Raw genomic sequence first — 20,595 nt, 5'->3', positions numbered from 1 at the left:
TTTGTTGTAAAGAGGGTTCGACGGAAGCATCTGTCTGTTTCGCCATCTTGGCTCCGCCTCAAGAGTGGTGGTTTTCAAATGATTGTTTTTATTGGTAGGACTATTTCACTCTATGTATAATTCTTATGGGAACACTGGTGGCGTTGTGGTTAAGTGCTATGGCTGCTAACCAAGAGTTCAGCATTTCGAATCCGTCAGGCGCTCCTTGGAAACTCTATGGGGCAGTTCTACTCTATTCTATAGGGTTGCTATGATCGACGGCAGTGGGTTTGGTTTATAATTCTCATAATTTGATGGAGAAAGTTCTTTTCATTTGGGCTAAAAGTGTAGAACATAATGATTATTTGGTTTAGATGCCCTGTTTGGCTCTTTCTACCACACATTTTCTTGGTTTCATAGAAATAATCATTGTTGTGATCAAACACAAGGCACCTTGCCATCCCATCCTAACATGCCAACTCTCTTACTTTCCTGGGATGCTGCAGGTTTATGGGACCGTCTTCCATATGAACCAAGGAAACCCATTCAAGTTAAAGGCCCTGGTGGACAAGTGGCCAGATTTTAATACAGTGGTTGTCCGCCCTCAGGAACAGGTAAGGTGCCAGATGTAGAATGAGTATGCTTTTATGTCTCTATTTGCTGTGTGCCTATCATGTGACTGGCAATAGGGTAGACCCTGAGGGTCCGCAAATAAACCATGGTGATGGGGAACAAGTTCCTGTCCTCAAGAAGTTCATACACTAGAGGAGAAGATAAACAAATAAATTACAGCACGATGTGAGATATGCAACAACAGAAGATGTACAAGATACAGAACTAGTCCATACAAGGGAAAGATTAGTCTAAAGGACTAATGGACCACATCTACCACAGCCTCCACCAGACTGAGTCAAGTTCAACTAGGTGGTACCTGGCTACCACCACTGACTGCTCTGACAGGGATCACAATAGAGGGCCCCAGATAGAGCTGGAGAAAAATGTAGAACAAAATTCTTAATCAAAAAGAAAGACCAGACTTGCTGGCCTGACAGAGACTGGAGAAACTCTGAGACTATGGCTCCCGACACCCTTTCAGCTCAGTAATGAGGTCACTGCCGAGGTTCATCCTTCAGCCAAAGATTGAACAGATCCATGGAACAAAACAAGATTAAAGGGGTACACCAGCCCTGGGGTAGGTCTTGAAGGCAGCAGGGAACAAGAAAGCTGGTAATAATGCTGGGTTGAGAACGGAGGGTGTTGACATATTGTGGAGTTGTTAACGAATGTCATAGAACGATATGTACTGTTTGAAGAGAAACCAGTTTGTTCTGCAAATCTTTATCTAAAAAAAAAAAGAACTATTCTAGGCAAAAGCTGATTTAAACTAGATGTGGTGAAGGTTACAGGAGAGGGTTAGAGATACTTCTTGGTGGAGGTTTCATCTGAACTTGACTATGTAAATAAATGTATTTTTGTCAGACTGAGAAGGAAAAGAGTGTTCTAACCAAAGACAGTAGAAAGAGCAGACAGGAAGGTGTGAAACTGCACAGTGAGTTAGGGGGACAATGAAGAGCAAAATTATAGCACTAGAATTTCCATATATGTTTTGGGTAAATGTTTTAAAAAAGTAGTGAAGCCAAATTTTTAATATATTTCAAAGATGAAAATTCTTATGCTCATTTTAAAATATCTTGTGAAAATATAAATTTATAAAAATATTAATGTGATGTTTCTGCTACAAGCACTCATTGACTGAAGGGTGAACCTCAGGAGTGACTTCAGTACTGAGTTAAAAGTGTGTCTGGGGGCAATATCCTCAGGGTTTCCCCTGTAGAGTCATGCCAGTAAGTCTGGTCTTTTTTGTGTGTGTGTGTGTGTTAGAATTTTGTCCTACATTTTTCTCCAGCTCTGCCTGGGACCCTCTATTGTGATCCCTGTCAGAACAGTTGGTGGTGATAGCTGGTTACCATCTAACTGTGCGGAACACAGCCTGGTGGAAATCCTGGTACCGTAGTGGTTACGAGCTACGATTGGTAACCAAAAATTTGGCAGTTTGAATCCACCAGGCACTCCTTGGAAACCCAATGGGGCAGTTCTATTCTGCCCTATAGAGTCACTATGGGCCAGAATCGACTCAAAGGCAACACTTTTTTTTTTTTTTTCAGTCTTGCAGAGGCTGTGGTAGTTGTGGTCCATTAGTCCTATGGACTGATCTTTCCCTTGTGTCTTCGGTTTTCTTCATTCTACCTTGCTCCAGATGGACTAGTGGAGTATCTTAGATCTCCACTCACACGCTTATAAGATCCCACGTGCTATTCGCCAAAAGGGAATACAGATTATTTTCTATATAAGCTATGTCAATTGAGCTAGATGTCCCCTGAGAACCGTCATAAATTTGATACTTGAATCACTGATCTTTTTTTTTTTAATTGTGCTTTAGGTGAAACTTTACAGCTGAAGTCAGTTTCTCATACAAAAATTTATACATACATTGTTATGTACTCCTAGTTGCTATTCCTTTAATGTGACTGTACATTCCTGCTTTCAACCCCAGATTTCCAGTGTCCATTCAACCAGCTCCTATCCCTTTCTGTCTTCTCATCTCACCTCTGGATAGGAGCTGCCCATTAAGCCTCTTCTGTCTACTTGAACTAAGAAGCACACTCTTCATGAGTATCACTTTATGTCTTATAGTCCAGTCTATTCTTTGTCTGAAGAGTTGGCTTTGGGCATGGTTTTAGTTCTGGGATATCACAGAGTCCAGGAGCCATGTATTCTGTGGTTCCTCCAGTCATAGTCAGACCCTTAAGTCTATTCTTTTTACTAGAATTTAAGTTCTGCACCCCATTTTTCTCCTGCTCTGTCAGCGACTCTCTGTTTTGTTCCCTGCCAGGGAGGTCATGGATGGTAGCCAGGCACCATCTAGTTCTTCTGGTCTCAGGCCGATGGAGTCTCTGGTTTATGTGGCCCCTTTTGTCTCTTGGGCTAATATTTCCTTGTGTCTTTGGTGCTTTTCATTCTGCTTTGCTCCAGGTGGGTTGGGAGCAATTGATGCAGAATCTCTGATCTTGATCTCATGATTTAAGTGATTCAGAAATAATGGTAATGCACTCCTACAAATATCAAATACTTTAGTACTTAAAAATTATCACAGTGTACTGAAATTCCAAAAACCAGCATTGCAACAGTAAAATAGAATGAATTTGATTTATTTCCCTTTCCAACACAAACAGGAGATGACAGATGATCTTGACCACTACTTCAATACTTACCAAATCTACTCCAAGGATCCCAACAACTGCCTGAAATTCCTCAACCCACCAGAAGTCATCAACTGGAAACAACATTTGCAGATCCAGAGTAAGAGGCCTGGGATGTGTGCTGATTCATTTCTTTGTGCAGAGCAAGTTTCCGCTATGACTTATACCTCCTTACAAGTTCCAGACTCTCAGTCTGCTGTTTTCTTTTCTTTTTTTTTTCAAACTCATCTACAACTACATCTATAAAGAAAAAAGAAAAACCTCAAAGCTAGTAAAGAACAGGTTTCACATACCAGTTGCCATAAAATCGACTCCATTTCAAGGCAACTCTAGGCATGTCGGAGTACAACTGTGTTCCGTGAGATTTTCAACGGCTGATTTTTTGGAAGTAGATTGTCCCATCTTTCTTCTGAGGCACCTCTGGGTGGACTCGAACCTCCAAGGTTTCCGTTAACAGCTGAGTGTATTAACCATTTCCACCACCCACGGATTCCTGGTTTCATATAGGGAACCATAATATAATTTTTTGGTTAGCATCCAAGCTTCTTATCTAAAACACAGGAGCACTGAAAACCTGAAATTGAATCTTTTTTTTAAATAATTTATTTTATTTTGTTGTTGTTTTTGAGAATATACACTGCTGAACTTACACCAATTCAACAGTTTCTACATGTATCAATTCAGTGACATTGATTACCTTTTTGAGTTGTGCAACCATTCTCACCCTCCTTTTCCAAGTTGTTCCTCCCCCATTAACATGAAATTACTGCCCCCTAAGTTTGCTATCTAATCTTTCAAGTTGCTGTTGTCAGTTTGATCCCATATAAAAAAAAAGAGCACAAAGTAGACATTTTTACCAGTTAAGCTAAACTATCATTTCATTTTAAGAAAACTTAGGTGAATAGAAATCTTCAGTGGAAAGAGCTTAGCACAATACCTGAATGCATCAGTTAGCTTTTCCTGCATAGAAAAACCACCCTAAAAGTTAAATCAACAATCGCTGCTCAGCTCATAATTTTGCAAATCAGCATTTCGGCTAGGCTTTGCAAGGCAGGTTTTCTGCTGGTATTCCTTGGTTTACTCATGCAGCTGTGGTCAGGTGGTGGGTGGACTACGGGCTGGCTGCTACAGTGTGACCTCACTCACATGTCTGAATGATGGTTCTGGCTGTCAGTTAGTGCCAGCTCTTGGCTGTGGTGACAAGGTGATAAGGCCATGTGCAGGCTAGGGTATGTTAGTTCTCAGGTAGCCTAGTATGGGCCTACTCATATGGTGTTAGATTCGGGGTAACTGGGAGTAGAAAAGAGAGGGCAAGCTCCAACACACAAGCACTTTTAAGCCTCTCCAAACACCAAATTTACTTTTGTCCCATTGGTGAAAGGAAGTCACATGGCCACAGTAAACCTCATTGCATTAGGGGACTATCCCAGGAAAAGGATAGCAGGCTGTTTGGAGAAATTGTGGGTTATTACTGCAACAATTTGCCGTTTTGAGAACAGAGTAATTGCTCAAAAATGTTGGCTACTTTTTCTTTATAACTCACCTCTTTTAATTACCAAAACTGCGTGGTTATGCAGCCTGGAAAACTTGGCTCTGTTCTTGGTGCTGCCAAATCAATCCCTGGGCATGTTTCCACTTGTGTAAAACAAGGAAAGTTGCACAAATGCTTAATACATAACACTAAGGTCACACAGCAGCAGCACCAACCCCAGAACCAAGGTTTTCTGAATTCAAATTCCAGACACTTCTTACTGCACTGGAAAGCTTCCCCCTAGAATTACATCTCTCCTTATAATCCTACCCAGGTTCACAGTCCAGCCTGAATGAGGTGATACAAAGTCTTGCAGCCACTAAATCATTCGAGGTCCAGCACACACAATGCATCCTCTCCATGGAGCATGAGACACTAAGGAAACTACTTCCTTCTCTGCTGGATACAAAGAACTTATCACCCGTGATTGGCAGACCCAAGGCAATCTGAGTGTGATAAAAGTTACTCTGCACTACACATATCTCTCACTACTGAAGTAGTCCCCCAGCTTCTTTCCCTGCTTTCTACTTCAAGGCTATCAAATCAGTCTACCTCTTCAACCTGTCTTGTCCTTCCTGCTCATTCCCTCCAACAACACGAGCCCTTTTCTGTTTTTCTGTTATCACACGCTCATCCATACTGCAGGACTTTGCACTTGCTATTTCCTCTGCCTACTCTGTCTCTCAAGACAATAGAGGTAAGAGGAAATGTAAAACTTTATAAAACCTGTTGCCGTCAAGTGGATTCCAACTCATGGCGACCCCATGTGTTACACAGTAGAATTGTACTCCACCAGGTTTTCTTGGCTTTAATCTTTACGAAACCAGATTGCCAGGCCTTTGTTCTCTGATGCCCTGGAGTGGGTTCGAATTGCCAGCCTTTAGGTTAATAGTCAAGCATAAACCATTTGTCACCCAGGGACCATAAAACTTCGAGTTGCTTTTGTTCTTATTCTTTGCTGCTGGGTCGATTCTGACTCATAACGACCCCAGGTGACAGAGGAGAACTGCCCCAGAGGGTTTTCTTGGCTGTAATCCTTATGTAAGCAGATCACCAAGTCTTTTTCCTGAATCGCTGTTGAGTAAATTTGAACTACCGATCATTTGGTTAGCAGCTGAGTGCACCACCAGGGCTCCTTATAAAACTTCATACTCATGAGCTTTTCTTTTCCCTTGGCTTCTCCATAGCAACCAAGAGCTGTTTAAGCCCTCATCCCTGGATGTCACCCATGCTGCTTTAGTGAATAAATTTTGGCTCTTCGGTGGCAACGAGAGGAGCCAGAGACTTATTGAGCGCTGTATCCGGACCTTCCCTACCTATTGTCTGCTAGGGCCAGAGGGGACCCCGGTGTCCTGGGCCTTGAGGGATCTGACTGGAGAGACGAGGATGGTAGGTGCTGTACCTGAGTACCGGAATCAAGGCCTTACCCACCATGTTGTCTATCACTATGCCCAGGTTCTGCTCAAACTTAGTTTGCCCACCTATTTTCACACAGACAAGAGCAACAAAGCTGTACAGGAGTTGAGTCACAAGCTGAACCATAGAATCATGCCCTGTACCTGGAACCAGGGGAACTGTGTTCCTCTGTGTTGCTGTACCTGAACATAGATATTGTTGGGGAGTGGGGCTAGGCATGTGGCTGGAGGAGCAGAAGGGCAGGTGGAGGAAAAGAACAAATTGTAACCACTGGTAAAGGAGTGAGAGCAGTTTGGGCTCTGGGAAAGCAGAAATGCATAGCGAACAGAACAGCCAAGGTTCCTGCCCTCAAAGAGTTCAGGGACATCCATTTGGTTCCTCAGTAGGAAGCAGGCTCAGCATTCCCTCGGTGGCCTTCCTGTTGCCCCACATTTCCAGGACTACTGCAATACTCTTTCATCAGCAGCATCCCTGGCCACGACCCACTAGATGCCAGTTGCATCCTCCTCCCAGAGTTGACAACCAAAAATATCTCCACCCATTCCCATATGTCCCCTGGAGGCAAAATAGCCCCTGGTTGAGAACTGCCTGTTTAGAGTTTTGGTTCTCAAACTTGAGCCTGCATCAAATTCATTTGCAGGTTTCTTAAAAACACAGATTGCTGGGCCCCATCCCCAGATTTTCTGCTTTAGTTGATATGGAGTAGGGCCCGCGAATTTGTATTTCTAACAAGTTCGCAAAGGATCCCGATATTACTGGTCCAGAGACATCCTTTGAGAACCACTGGTGTAGAGAAATAATAGAGTGTATGTTATTCCCTAGGATTGTAGATGGAAATTCACTTCCCACTCTAGTTAAGCATATTGATGATACTTCTGTAGTTATAACGGAAACTTATGTTCCAATTGATTTTTCATATTATTTCGTAGAAACACCTTAAAATTTCTATAACTTTATCATTTTGGTGGTGGCAAAATATTTAATCACACTGATATAGTATCATTTACTTTCCTTGTTAGAGAACACTGAAATTTATTTTCTGTCATTTTTCCCCTTCTTTTTTCTTCATTTTTCTCTTTCCTTCCTTCCTTTCTCCCTTTCTTCTTCTCTCCCTCCCTCCTTTCCTTCCTCCCTCCCTTCTGGCCTTCCTTCTTCATTTTTTCCTTCATTATTCTTTTTCTTAAACTTATTTTCTTGTGGAGAATTCCCAAATCTGGAAATGGCAAGATACAAGAGGGCCCACATTCTCGTAACTCTTGATTTAGGTTTCTCCATGCTGGCAGCACCAATGTCAATCTGCTAAATTCTCCATAATTTTCCTCATTTCAACAACAACAAAAAATATTAATTGATCACTTAGAATGTGTCAGGCACTGTTCTATGCATTTGGGATATAGCAATGAATAAAGATCCTTTGAGAAATTTTTGAGCTATGATCATTTATTGACACATTTTATTCTACCTTCATGTTATTTTTATTATAAAGCACTAGAATGATGTAACAATTCTTGCTGGGAGGGAGGCCTGCCTTTACGATTCCCATCCAGACCACCTAAGGAGCCCTGTTGGCACAGTGGTTACAGTGATCGACTGCTAACCAAAGGGTTGGCAGTTTGAAACCACAAGCTGCTCCACAGGAGAAAGTTGTGGCAGTCTGCTTCCACAGAGATTTACAGCCTTGGAAACCCTATGGGGATGCTATAAGTCGGAATCAACTTGATGGCAGTGAGTTTTGGTTTTCGGGCTACCTAACCTAAAGCCTTGGGCTCAGAGTATTCTTTGATAAGGAGGCTGGGAATTGGGTCTCACCTCTCTCTCCCAGTTTCTCCTTGACAGAGAAGTCTTCCTCCCTGTACTAAGCTCACAGTAACTTTCTCTGTCTCCATGACAATGCGTAACTACTTAAGTGTACGCAGTTAATCTTGTAGTTAGTGGGGAAACTGGTCACAGGATGGCTACACTCTTTGATCTTGGACAAAGTCATCTTTCTGGTCCTGGGATTCCTATGCTACTTGTACCTAAACAAAGGCACCTTTCTCTTACCCCCCTCCTCTTGCTTCCATGCAGTTCAGCACTACAACTCTCCTGTTTATATATATAAACCCAGGCCCAAGTTCCTGTTTGTTCTCTTACCCATTGAGGAGTGTGCACGGAAGTGACCAAACATTTCACCCTTAGACAAGAGCCTTTTGGGAGTACCTGCTCCTTTTGATAAACCCTACTCCATTCATCTCATCTTGATTACTGTAAGTAATAAAAGCCTGTGCACTTGCCAGTGAACAGTGGGATTACTCTTTCTGACCCAAAGAGCCCTGCACTGTTTGATTTCTTTCACTTGGAACATGGCAATTCTGTTTGTTTGTGTGAGGAAGGCAAGAAATGGTTAACAGGCTGGGCCAAAGTTACAGAGATACAAGTTTATGGTTTATTAATTGGACCCAGAAGGATTTTGTACCCAATTAATATCAACCATCCATACATATTCAGGGGACTCAGGCATCAGAAAGGGTTAAGACATCCTTTAAGATCTTTTCACCTCTCTTGGATGAAGGTCTAAATTGGACACCTCGAGAAACCTCACCATAAGCAGGCCAGTAGGCAGACAGCAAACCACCCCTTCACCACTTCCCCACGTACCCTGCTGTCTAGAGGACACCAGAGATGGTTTGTAATAAAAGAAAATAATAACTTCAGCTAATGAATGCTGGGCAGTGTATACATTTAGAAAGTATATTGCCTATGCACCCTAAATGAAAAATTGACCTGAGGGCACACTTCATGTAAATGAGAAATGAGTAGAAATAATCAAGAATTAGCAACTTTACTGAAGAGGTCTCACTACCCGTCTGTCAGGTTGTCACACTGTAGTTGCTAGCATATTGCTCTGATACTGGAAACAATGCTGACAGTATTTCAAATACCAACAAGTTCATCCATGGTGAAAAGGTTTCAGCCAAGCTTCCAGACTAAGACAGACGGGAGAAAGGCCTAGAGATCACTTACAGGTCACAACAGAGCATCGTCCAACTTGCTCACTTCGGACACATCATCAGGAAAGATCAGTCACTAGAGGAAGGACCTTTGGTGAAGTAGAGGGCCAATGAGGGCATGGAAGACTCTCAGGGGGATGATCGTCAGAATAGCCACAACGATGGACTTGAACCTGCCGGTCATTGTGAGGATGACGCAGGACCAGGCAAGAGTTCATTCTGTTGTACTTAAGGTCACGTGAGTTGGAATCAACTCTGTGGCAGCTAACAACAACAAAAGTTGGATATTGCAGTGACTCTCTGGGAGTTATATTACTGGGCGTGGGTCTATCTTTTTACATACATTGTTTAAAATTTGTCATATTTACATGCATTTCAGAAAGGAATTCCTTGGAATCTAAGTCCGTAACTGCCTGACTCTAAACTCATGCTTTTAACTAATCATATAGTTGTATGTTTTATCTTATCTCATTACTAGATATCTTTTTCATATATTTTGGGTCAGTTCTAGACTTTTTAAAATCATATAAAATGATGCAGTTAATACTTTCATGTGTAGAGAGTTTTGTGTTGTTGTTAAAGCTTAAAGGTCATATTCTTATTTATAGGAAAAAAAGTATTATGGTCTAAAGTAAAAAATAAAACATCATCTATGAGGGAGAATTTTGTCCACATTTTCATATTGTTGAAATTAAAAATACAATCAGTTTATATGCTTTTCTCTTTTATCAGATGTAGCCTTAAATACTTCCCCACCTGTCTACAATGTCATGTTTTAATTGTTGTTTTTGTTAGGTGCCATCGAGTGGGTCCCAACTCATAGCAACCCTAAGTACAACAGAATGAAACAGTATCTAGTCGTGTGCCATCCTTATGACAATTGTTATGATTGAGCCCATTGTTGCAGCCATTATGTCAATCCATCTCACTGAGGGTCTTCCTCTTTTTTTCTGACCCTCTACTTACTAAGCATGTGATGTTAATTGCTATAAAATCCTCAGTTGGGAAAAACAATAAACAACACCAAAAAAAGTCTTTCTCATTTCAATTGTTTATACCACTGCATTACACTGTATTACAAATTACACAAATACACCAAGATGAAATTACAGGCTCTAGATATTTATGGGGAGAAATTCCGTTAAAGAATAAAGGAAAGAGGGAGCAGGAGCAAGCTGGTGAAGCATGTCTTACACCTGTGAAAGGAGAGAGTAGGGGAAGGAGAATTGGTTAGGAAGAGCTTTGACCTGTGGCGCAGCTAAGAGAAAGTCTCAGCCAGTCTGATAGCGTTGTTGTTGTTAGGTGCTGTTGAGTCAGTTCAACAAAATTAAACACTGTCCAGTCCTGCGCCATAGTCACAATCTCTGCTATGCCTGAGCCCATTGTTACAGCCACCTTATCAATCCATCTTGTTGAGGGTCTTCCTCTTTTTTGCTGACCCTCTACTTTAGTAAGCATGATGTTCTTCTCTAGGGCGTGATCCCTCCTGATAATATGTCCAAAGCATACGAGATGAAGTCTCCCCATCCTTGCTCCTAAGGAGCATTCTGGGTGTACTGTGGTTATACTAACTGATGGGGAGTCCAAAAGAAAGATTGCCTGAAGGAGGCACCCTGCCTCAGATAGAGATGGTCCAGCTCCAACGCCAGTTCCATGCTCAGTCATTGCTAAGAACAGCGTGGGGACAGTGTGAACTTGGTCCATCCCAAATGTGCAGCAGCTACAAGCTATCACACAACTATACTCCTTGCAGCAAGTTCCTTCCTCAAGGGAGCTATAACAGTGTAACACCATCTTTAAGTGACCTTGTACACATTATTTCCTTATTCTGGGAATCAGTTTCTCCAAAGTCAGAATAAAAGTGTGATGCTCTGTGTCATGGACTGAATTGTGTCTCCCCAAAAACATGTGTCAGCTTGGCGAGGCCATGATTTCCAGTATTGTGTGGTTGTAATTTTATGTTAAGAGATTAGGGTGGGATTGTAACACCACCCTTACTCAGGTCACCTCCCTGTTTCAGTGTAAAGGGAGTTTCCCTGGGGTGTGGCTACACCACCTTTTCTCTCTCAAGAGGTGAAAGGAAAGGGAAGCAAGCAGACAGTTGGGGACCTCCTACCACCAAGAAAGCAGCACCAGAAGCAGAGTGCGTCCTCTGGACCCGGGGTTCCTGCACCTGAGAAGCTCCTCGATCGGAGAAGATTGAGGACAAGGACGTTCCTCCAGAGCCCACAGAGAGAGAAAGCCTTCCCCTGGAGCTGACGCCCTGAATTTGGACTTGTAACCTACTAGACTTTGAGAAAATAAATTTGTCTTTGTTAAAACCGTCGACTTGTGGTATTTCTGTTATAGCAGCACTAGATGACTAAAACTGTCTGTATCTCAGTGCTGCTGTAACAGAAATACACCTGGGTGGCTCTAAAGAACGGAAATTAATTTTCTCACAGCTCAGGAGGCAAGTTGATTTCGGCTCACTAATGCCTAGCATAGCAGTCTTTATGGGTTCCTTTTCATTTTTGACCGTTTCCAATTTTCCTAGATTCATACTTTGTACATTCCATGTTCTAATTATTAATGGATGCTTGCATCTGTTTTTTCTTATTTTGAGTCATGCCAGATCGGCAAATGGTTCCCAAAGCTTGACTCCATCCGGGTCATTAAGGTTGACTGAATTTTGAGGAGGCAGCTCTTCCGCAGTCATATTTTGAGTGCTTTCCAACCTGAGGGGCTCATCTTCTGGCACTATATGAGACAATGTTTCACTGCTATTTATATGGTTTCACTGGTTAATCCTTTTCAGAAGAAGACCACCGGGTCCTTCTTCCTAATCTATCTTAGTCTGGAAGTTCAGCTGACACCTGTCCACCATGGGTGACCCTGCTGGTATTTGAATACCAATGGCATAGCTTCCAGCATCACAGCAACACACAAGCCCCCACATATGACAAACTGACAGGTGTGTGGAAGGAATACACAGAGACACTGTACCAAAAATAATTGGTTGACGTTCAATCTTTTCAGAAGGTAACATATGATCAAGAACCAATGGTCCTGAAGGAAGAAGTCCAAGCTGCACTGAAGGCACTGGTGAAAAACAAGGCTCCAGGAACTGATGGAACACCAATTGAGATGTTTCAAAAAATGGATGAAGTGCTGGAAGTGCTCACTCATCTATGCCAAGAAACTTAGAAGATAGCTACCTGGTCAACCAACTAGAAGAGATCCATATTCATGCCTACTCCCAAGAAAGGTGATCCAACCAAATGTGGAAATTATTGAATAATATCATTAATATCACATGCTGGTAAAATTTTACTGAAGATCATTCGAAAGCAACTGCAGCAGTATGTCAACAAGGAACAGGCAGAAATTCAAGCAAGATTTAGAAGGTAATGTGGACCCAGGGATATCACTTCTGATGTCAGATGGATCTTGGCTGAAAGTAAAGAATACCAGAAAGATGTTTACCTGAGTTTTACTGAATGTGTTAAGGCGTTCGACTGTGTGGATCATAACTAATTATGGATAACATTGGAATGGGAATTTCAGAACACATAACCGTGCTCATGAGGAATCTGTACATGGATCAAGAGGCAGCCGTTTAAACAGAACAAAGGGGTACTACATTGGAAAGGTGTGTGTCAGGGGTACCCTTTCACCAAACTTAATCTGTATGCTGAGCAAATAATTTGAGAAGTTGGACGATATGAAGAAAAACGGGGCATCAGGACTGGAGGAAGACTCATTATCAACCCGTGATATTCAGATGACATAATGATATAACATTGCTTGCTGAAAGTGAAGAGGACTTGAAGCACTTACTAATGAAGATCAAAGACCACAGCCTTCAGTATGGATTACACTTCCGTATAAAGAAAACAAAAATCCTCACAACTGGACCAATAAGCAACATCATGGTAAATGGACAAAAGATCTAAGTTGTCATAATTTCCTTTTACTTAGATCCACAATCAAGACCCACAGAAGCACAGACAAGAAATCAGACAACATGTTGCATTGTGCACATCAGCTGCAATGAATCATATATTTAGAAGAAACTAATTTTGCTCAAAGAATAAAATGTACTTCTAAAATCAAACCATTTTGAAAATGTCAAATTACTGTTCCCCTAATGTGGCCCTGTTTACAACACTTACCCCAGCCAAAGATCAACACACCCTAAAGAAAAGACCTGAAGCTACAGCAAAATGAATCAGATAGTGCCCAGCTACTACAATTTAGAACACAAGCTAAAGCCTCTTATCTAAGTGCCTCTGTGATTCTCCATTTCACAAAATGTTCTTATTGTTCAACCTTCAATAAAAATCTTTTATTTCTAGGGAAGTGTAAGCCTAGAATTTCTCTAAAACACATATTTTCCTTCCATCTATTTATCTCCATCCCCCATTGCAAACACTTTAGTCCAAGAAACAATTGTTTCTCATCTGAATTTCTACTATAGCCTCCATATTAGTCTCCCTCTTTCACTTCTGTCCCTCCTAATGAATTATCCACTCTGTAGCCAGTATAATCTTCTTAAAGCGATGATCACTTAGATGTTTAAATCTCTTCAATGTTTTCTTACGCACAGAGTCTTAACATAGTTTATGAGTCACTTTAGGAGACAGTCCCTGTCACCTCACATTCCTTTGTCATCACCCTCCACCCTCTGGCCATACTTTCTTCCTAAACCCAAAAAAGACCCACTGCCGTCGTGTCAATTCCAACTCAAAGGGACCCTATAGGACAGACTAGAACTGCCCAATAGAGTTTCCAAGGAGTGCCTGTAAGATTCAAGCTGGCTAACTCTTGGTTAGCAGCCGTAGCACTTCACTACGCCACCAGGGTTTCCACTTTCTTCCTAGAGTTCTTCAAATACAGCTTCCCCCCATCTCAGTGTCATTGTACCGTAATTGCCATTGTCTGGTTAACTCCTACTTACCATTTAGTCTCAGTATAAATATCACTTTCCTGGGGCAATCTTCTCTGGCACCAGGTAATAAGTCCCCCTATAATTCTTCCCATGGTACCCCGAACTCCTCCTTTATAAAATTAATTATTTTTATATTTACTTGTTCCACACTTGTCTTTCTTATTAGAAGTCAAGAAGGCAGGGACTGTGTATATTGTCTACTTCTCTATTCCCAGAATTTAGCACAATTCCAGTTATATACTGTCTTAGTCATCGAGTGCTGCTATAACTGAAATACCACAAGTGGATGGTTTTCACAAAGAGAAATTTATTTTCTCACAGTCTAGTAGGCTAGAAATCCAAATTCATGGTGTCAACTCCAGGGGAAGGCTTTCTCTTTCTGTTGGCTCTGGAGAAGGTCCTTGTCATCAGTCTTCACTTGGCCTGGGAGTTTCTCTGAGTAGGAACCCTGGGTCCAAAGGACATGTTCTGCTCTCGGCACTGCTTTCTTGGTGACATGAGGCCCCCAACTCTCTGCTTGCTTCCCTTTCCTTTTATCTCTAGTAAGATAAAAGGTGGTGCAGACCACAACCCAGGGAAACTCCCTTTACATTGGATCAAGGATGTGACCTTAGTAAGGGTGGTACAACCACACCCTAATCCTCTTTAACTTAAAATTACAATCACAAAATGGAGGACCACCACAGGATACTGGGAAACATGGCCTAACCAAGTTGACACCTATTTTGGGAGGACACAATTCAATCTATGACATATACCAAAACCCATTGCCATTGAGTTAATTCCAACTCATGGTGACCCTATAGGACAGAGTAGAACTGTCCCATAGGACTTCCAAGGCTGTAAATTTTTATAGAAGAAGACTGCCACATCTTTCTCCCATGGAGTGGCTGGTGGGTTTGAACCTCTGACCTTTTGGTTAGCACCCAAGCCCTTAAATGTTGTGCCATCAGGGCTCCTTTCCAGTCATATACCAAAACCCAAAACAAAACCCATTGCTGTTGAGTTGATTTTGATTCATAGTAACCCTACAGGACAGAGTAGAACTGTCCCATATGGTTTCCAAGGAGATTACCAGCTGATTACCTTTTGATTACCAGCCGAACTTATAACCACTGTGCCACCAGGGCTCCATTAACATCACAGAGGTTAGGATTTACAATGCATAGGATAATCACATCAGATTATGTGTGGTGGACAATCATACAATATTGGGAATCATAGACTAGCCGAGTTGACACACAATTTTGGGGGATGAAGTTCAATCTATAACATTCTACCCTTTGCCCCCAAAAGTTCCTGTCGATGCCACATGTAAAACACCTCCACCCCATCATATCAACAGTATTAAATCACCTTCAATTTCAAATTCCAAAAAATTCCTTTTCATCTCTGAAATCTAGAATACAAGTTATCTGCTTCCAAAGTACAGCAGTGGAACAGGCACAAAGTAGACATTTCCATTATGAGTGGGAGAAATTGGAAGGAAAAAAGGGATAACAGGCACCAAGCAAGTCCAAAACCCAGGAGAACACATTACATTAGCTCTCAAAGCTTGAAAATATTCCTCTGTTCTCTGAGACCATTTAGGCAACAACCCTGCCCTCCATACTCTGGTTATTGGCCACACTCTCTGGATTTTGGGTGAAGATCCCTTGGCCCTGGCCTTCAGCCCTGCCTTCCACACCCACTGGGACAATAACTGTGCTCCCTTGAGTTTGTATGGCCCCATATCCTAGTCTATCTGAGTGTCGACCCTACCTCCATGGTCCTGGGAGTTTCTCTTCTTCTATCTGTTAGGCAGGGGAGCCTCTCCTTCTCACCTTTGGATGGAAGAGTCTATCCCATCCCCTGGTTCTTGTGAACCTTAGCCCCACACCTCAGAGCGAGTTAGTGAAGATCTGACTCTTTGAAACCTAGTAAGCTGTGTCCCCACCCTTTGATATCCAGCAGGTTGTGGTTCTACCCTTTAAGTCCCCAGAGGTTGTGGCCCTATCCTTTGAGACCTAGGTAGCTCTGCTTCCTGTGCTCTTTCTCTCTTCAGCTTCTACTTCCTGTTCCTTGGCCTCTTGGCCCCCTGGCCCCTTGGCCCTCTTGCACAACCCTGGATTCTGCCCTGCTAGGGTAAGTGTTTCAAAGGTCTTTAGCTCTGCTGATAAGTCCCTGGAAGCACCCCACTCTGCCAGTAAGCCTTAGCCAGAAGGCAGTAAGCTCTCTTGCTCCATGAGTCCATCTTTGCACTGGTCTCCTGGTTCTGTTGCTCCTTGTGGTCTGCATGATCTCCGGAGATAAAGCTCTCCTCACTTCTTTCTGAGCCCTCACCAGAATTTTCTTTGATATTCATAATTCCAATAACAATCTTTTCAGGCAATCTAGGCTTTTACTACTAGGCTATTTAAAACTCTTCCAGCCTCTACCCATTCAAGGCTTCAAAACTGCTTCCACAATTTAGGTGTCTTTTAGAGCAGCACCCCATGCTCCAGGTACGAAATTCTATCTTAGTTATCTAGTACTACTAGAAGAGAAATACCACAGGTGGTTGGCTTTAACATTTGGAAGTTTATTCTCTCACAGTCTAAGAGGCTAGAAGTCTGAAATCAGGGTGCCATCTGCAGAGAAAGGCTTTTTGTCTCTGTCAGCTATGGGGAAAGAGCCTTGTCATCCATCTTCCCCTGACCTAGGAGCTTCTCAGCACAGGGACCCGGGGTGCAAAAGTCACATTCCACTCCTGGCTCTTTTTTCTGGATGGTAGGGGTTCCTTCTCCTCTCTCCTTGAGTCCTGCCTCGTTAATGTAACTGCCTTTAATCCTGTCTCATTAACATCATACGGGTTAGGATTTACAACACATGGGATAATCACATCTGATCGCAAAATGGTGGACAACTCCACAATACTGAGAATCATGACCTAGCCAACTTGACACATATTTTGGGTGGGCACAATTCAATCTGTAACTTTGTATTCCATCCAACAAGGTCTAGGTGTATAGTTGCTGTTTGTTGTGGAAAAGGGGTATTTCCAATGAACAGGTTGTTGATCTTGGAAAATTCTGTCTTGTGATCTCTGGCATCATTTCTATCATCAAGGCCATATTTTCCAACTACTGATCCTTCTTCTTTGTTTCCAACTTTCTCATTTCAATCACCAGTGAATATCAATGCATCTCGATTGCATGGTTGCTCAATTATAGGCTACAGAAGTTGGTAAAATTCTTCATCTTCTTCTACAAGTCTGAATTCAGAGCACCAGCTCTAGAGGAAGTATCTGTTTATCCACTATGGGGGAAAATTCTTGTCTCAGCTTCTCCAGCATTTTTCTTGACGTTCCTTGAAGATCTCCACATGGCATCTATCTTTCTCCCATTTGTGCTTGCTTGCTTCTGTGCCTAACCTGCTCATTTCATGTCTTAGTTATTAAAGGCTGCTATAAGTGAATGGCTTCAACAAAGAGAAATTTATTCTGTCACAGTTGAGTAGGGTTCAACTCTAAATTCTGGGTATCACCTCCAAGGACAGGCTTTCTTTCTCTGTCAGCTGTGGAGGAAGGTCCTTGTTATCAATCTTCCCCTTATCTACAAGCTTCTCCGCACAGGAACCTCAGGAGCAAAGGATGAACTCTGCTCCTGGTGCTGCTTTCTTGGAGGTATGAGGCTCCCAGGTCTCCCTCTGCTCGCTTCTCTCTTTTATATCTCCAAAGAGATTGGCTCAAGGCACAATTCAGTATTGTAGATTGAATCCTGTGTCATTAACATAACTTCCATGTATCCCACCTCATTAACACCACAGAGGTAGGATTTACAACACATAGGAAAATCACATCAGATGCCAAAACGGTGGGAAATCACACAATACTGGGAATCATGACCTAGCCAAATCAATACACATATTTTTGGGGGACACATTTCAATCCATGACATTTTATATCTCAAAAGTGATTGTTATAAAACACACCATAAATTTAAATGGTCTTGTTTACTTAACAAAAAAAAAACCCTGTTCCCAACTGAGATATATTCACAGGTAAAGGGGATAGAATTCCAACACATATTTTGTTGGAACAGAACACCCTTTAGTTTATAACAGCAACAGAGCACCCTCAATGACCATTGGCCTTGGAGAAAGTATATATACGATCATAATGACTTCAGGCCCAGGAGATAAATAAAAATTAATGTTCCCCGAGGGACAAGACTCCTGGAGAGGACATAGAAACAAAAAAAAAAAAGTGCAAGTTCTGCTGTGGTTATCCATTAATGGGAGGAGCACATGACCTTTTTTAGCTGTGACTGGACACTTGCTGTCCCTGTCCCTGAACTTCTGGTTACATTTCTTACTCCCCCCACAATGTAATTATTGACAAACCTCATAAGCAAGTTTAGAGGCCACAAGGGCACGGTCCTGGATAGTGACAAGTTTCCCTCTGTGGTTATATCCCACAGAGAGTTGGAACTCAAAGGATATTTTATACTAGCCATCCCTTCTTCTCTGAGGATAGAGCAAGTGGTGGTCTGGGTAGAGGGGGTTTGGGTGGAAAGGTTTTGGGTTAAAATCCAGTCTTATTCAGTCATTCTGAGGCTCACTTTCCTCATCTATAAAAGTAACACTTAGAAGCATCTAGATTGAAACATCATCATAATGTTTAACTGCAGCCTCAGAATGCCCAGGGGATGGGTGCAGTTTGCACTAATGGAGGAGGATCCTAACACCATCAGTCAGTCCATGAAAGTAATTTGCTATTCTGTGTATGTATAAGAAAGAAGAGCAGATTCTCCAAATCAGGTCTCACCCAGAGCTTCCCCAAAATATTGCTTCCGTTGCAGGCACTTGAGAACAGGAAAGGGGAGGAGGAGGATATTGCCTTTGTAATCTGATGATAAGGGGCCCTGGGGGGGCAGTGCTTAAACACTCAGCTGCTAAGAGAAAGGTTGGCAGTTTGAAGCCAGCGGCTTCTCTGCAGGAGAAAGATATGACAGTCTGCTTTCATAAAGATTACAGCTTTGGCAGCTTTATTCACAATAGCAAAAAAAGCAAACTAAGTGCCAATCGACAGGTGAACGGATAAACAAACTATGCTACATACACATAGTGGAATGCTATACAAAAATAAATAACGATGAATCTGCGAAACATCTTACAACATGTATGAATCTGGAGGACATAATGCTGAGTGAAATAAGTTAATCACAAAAGGACAAATAATGTATGAGACCACTATTAGGAAAGCTCACGAAAAGGTTTACACACAGAAAGAAACAATCTTTCATGGTTACAAGAAAGGGGAGGACTAGAGAGGGAAAAAGACCAACTAGACAATTTTTTAGACAATAGGTAAGTGATATCTTTAGTGAAGGGTAAGACAGTACACAATACTGGGGAAGTCAGGACCACTTGACCAAGGCAAGGTCATAGAAACTTCGTAGACATGTCCAGACTTGCTGAGGGACCAAATTACTGGGCTGAGGGCTAGGGACCATGGTTGTGGGGGACATCTAGCTCAACTGGCATAACAGTTTATGAAGCAAATGTTCCACATCCTACTTTGGTGAGTAGCATTTGGGGTCTTAAAAGCTTGTGAGTGGCCATCTAAGAAATTCAACTGGTCTCACCCCGTCTGGAGCAAGGGAAAATGAAGAAAACAAAAGATGCAAGGGAAAGATTGGTCCATAGGACTAATGGACCACAACTCCCACAGCCTCTACCAGACTGAGTCCAGCACAGCCAGATGGTGCCCACCACCAACTGCTCTGACAGGCCTATAAAACAAAGCGAGACTTAATGTGTACACCAGAGCAGGGGCAAGGATGAAAAGGCAGAATGGGATAAGAAACCTGGTTATGGGGAGCCCATGGTTGAGAAGGGGAGAGTGTTGACACATTGTGGGGTTGGCAGCCCGTGTCACAAAACAATATGTGTATTGGTCAGTGAGAAACTAATTTGCTCTGTAAACCTTCATCTAAAATCACACTAAAAAATACAAAATAAAAACGATTACAGCCTTGGGAACCCTGTGGGGAAGTTCTGCTCTGTCACATGGGGTATCTATGAGTCGGAATCAACTCAATGGCAACAGGGTTTCTTTTTAATTTTTTGATAATCTGACTCTCCTTCCTCTCTCTGGCCCGTTGGTTTCACACAGTTTTGGTTTGTAGAGTACTAACAGGGCCTGTTGGGGCAAGGAGAAGCCCTGATGGTACAGTGGGTAAGCACTTGGCGTCTAAATGAAAGGTCAGTTGTTTGAACCCATCAGCTGCTCCCCTAAAGATGTGGCAGTTTGCTTCCAACAAGATTACAGCCTTGGAAACCCTATGGGCAGTTTTACTCTGTCCTATAGGGTCAGTATGGGTTGGGATTGACTTGATGGTAACAGGTTTGTGTTTTATTGTTGTGGGATCAAAGGGCAGCGTGGTGTTTTGGAAAAGGAAAGCTCAGGAGGCACACTGCCAGCTTCCAACCTCGCAGAGCAACTCCCTTAACAAGGGATGCAGAGGG

General features: G+C 42.3%; 1 pseudogene; it reads left to right on the top strand.

Moving 5' to 3' along the window:
* The first annotated feature begins 485 nt into the window (after nucleotides 1–485).
* On the top strand, nucleotides 486–6,372 carry LOC126080604 (glycine N-acyltransferase-like; annotated as a pseudogene).
* Nucleotides 6,373–20,595: the final 14,223 nt, after the last annotated feature.

Source organism: Elephas maximus, chromosome 7, assembly GCF_024166365.1.
Source record: "Elephas maximus indicus isolate mEleMax1 chromosome 7, mEleMax1 primary haplotype, whole genome shotgun sequence".
NCBI lineage: Eukaryota > Metazoa > Chordata > Mammalia > Proboscidea > Elephantidae > Elephas > Elephas maximus.
Note: the sequence above shows the minus strand (reverse complement) of the source record. Positions and strands in the feature narration are given on the sequence as shown.